Here is a 2592-nt window from a genome sequence, read left to right on the forward strand (position 1 = left end):
GACTCTTCCCACCGCATAACGCCATTGCTCGCTTCCCGGCCACTGTGGGACGTATCGTTTCGGTTTTGTGCTTTCAGTAACCTACATCCGCTATTATTAGAAGAATTCACTGCAAGAACAGCGAAAATATAGTACGCGACTAACTTTTTCCCTTTCGGTAGTTTCTGGGTGGTATCAACGTGAAAAAGTTTCTTGAAAGCCTCACATTGTGTGTACAGTTTGCTGGAAGTGGCTAAGCACTCACATTCTGAAATAACAGGTGAATATAGTCTGGATACGGTGCCATTAAGATATCCAGGGTTATTCAGCTGCCCCTACTTCTGGATTTTATGCAACCCGCAACACCTTCAAAAACCATGCACCAGATTTTCTTGCTCGCTACACACAAACTACTGGTCCTACAAAAATAATGAACAAGACCTTTATAAAGAAAATGTAATGTAATTAAATTTTGTACTGGGATACCTTTTCGCTAGAGACCATGGTTTTCAAATTATTCAAGAAAAACGAGTTTGGAGATCGCTTTTGTGCATTTTTCTTGAATAATTCTAAAACTACAGCCTTCAACGACAACATATCCTGGTACAAAATTAAACTACATTAAATTTACTACAGAAATGTCCCGTTCATGTTCTCTGCAGGACTAATGGTAACGAGCAAGAGTGCATGAAAATCTTGTGTTTAGTATTTGAAAGTGCTGCAGGTTGCATGAAACCTAGCGGTTGCGGCAGCTGAATCACTTCATCACTTTTCTTACTATGTTAAGCCTTCAATATAAGATTATGACCTCTCAGTGAGTAGATTATGACAGCATTTTCAACTTTTTAATTCGGTTAATCAAATTACATGAAACACTGAAAAAATAAATTTTTTGTTGCCCCTGGAAGACACTAAACAGACAACCTGCAACTGGCACTGTTCGCCGTTTTAGTTTAATTATACAAATTTGAACATCAAAAACACTTCGTAATACTGTTGTATATGCATTCATGGTATGCGCTCGTGCTGTTGCACGTGAAACAACTGTAGGTATTTTAGTTCACTCTCCCAAAAAAAAAAAAATATATATATATATATATATATATATATATATATATATATATTATATATAGCAATTTACCACAAACAATACCAAGTGTGAAGTCATCCACATCAGCACAAAATAAAAACACACACTTACACACGATATGTTTAGGTTACATGATAAATCACGCAACTTTGAAGGTTGTTGATTCAAACATAAACGTAGGGATTTCAATTCCAAACAACTTATATTGCAACTATCATACAAAGAATGTTCTGGGAAAGGCGAACCAAAGGCTGAAATTTATTGGTAAAACACTTAGAAAATGAAATAAATCTACCGAAATGACTGCCTACGCTATGCTTGTCCGTTCTCTTCTGGAATATTGTTACGTGGTATGGGATCCCCACCAGATAGGAACGATGGAGTACATCGAAAAAGTTTCAAGAAGGGCAGCACGTTTTGTATTATCGAGAAATACGGAACAGAACATGACGGATATGATACGCGGGTTGCGATGGTAATCGTTAACAGTGTACGGCTGACATCATATTACTGCGCTTGCGGACAATGGGGATGTGTGGTGGACGTAATATTACGTTAAGCGATTTATGATGATTTTCTACGGTGTCAAACGTATATTTACCCCACCGTATATTTACCCCAAAATCGTCTGTGACGTCTGCAGGCTTCATAGTTTCTGTTCGTTGGTAGTAGCGTTATGACTAGAAAAAGAACCTGTTATCGTCTCTTGTTTTGTAGGCGTAAGCTGATGTTCAAACTCTCTGTTTCGTGAGTTTTTTTGTGCTTTATGTTGATTTTGTGTTCAAAATGTGCAGTGAAGAGGAGGAACGCCGGAAGCAATTGATTTACAAAGCCCTTTTACTATTATGCAGATCATGAAAACGAAATGATACAGTTTGACGATGATTCAGATTATACGTTTATCGTGTTATTTTCGCAGTTTCTGTTGTTACGAAGGATTCTCCTGCGGGTAAATTACTACCTACTATGGATGCAAAATTTTATTTTGTTCTTGTGTCGTGTGTATTTCTTTAGATTTAAATTGCCTGTTAAAGAAATTTAAACAGAAAAATCAACTGTTTGGTTATTAAGATGTACACCTGAACAGTACAACTCCTTTTCAATTTTTTTAAAAATAATAATTATTAAATTGAAGTTTTATTTGTGAATTTAGATTCAGCACTATTAACGCCAAGGGGCAACGGCCTTGCCGCAGTGGATACACCGGTTCCCGTAAGATCATCGAAGTTAAGCGCTGTCGGGCGTGGTCGGCACTTGGATGGGTGACCATCCAGGCTGCCGTGCGCTGTTGCCATTTTTCGGAGTGCACTCAGCCTCGTGATGCCAATTGAGGAGCTACTCGACCGAATAGTAGCGGCTTCGGTCAAGAATACCATCATAACGACCGGGAGAACGGTGTGCTGATCCCACGCCCCTCCTATCCGCATTCTCCACTAAGGGTAACACGCCGGTCGGATGTTGTTATCAATGGAGAGACGTCTACAGACGTTAAAGTAACCTCTGGCGTGCCACAGGGGAGTGTT

General features: G+C 39.0%; 1 pseudogene; it reads left to right on the plus strand.

The window, feature by feature from the left end:
• The first annotated feature begins 2245 nt into the window (after positions 1-2245).
• LOC126476094 (5S ribosomal RNA) lies at positions 2246-2363 on the plus strand (annotated as a pseudogene).
• Positions 2364-2592: the final 229 nt, after the last annotated feature.

This window comes from Schistocerca serialis, chromosome 4 (assembly GCF_023864345.2).
Source record: "Schistocerca serialis cubense isolate TAMUIC-IGC-003099 chromosome 4, iqSchSeri2.2, whole genome shotgun sequence".
Classification (NCBI taxonomy): Eukaryota; Metazoa; Arthropoda; class Insecta; order Orthoptera; family Acrididae; genus Schistocerca; species Schistocerca serialis.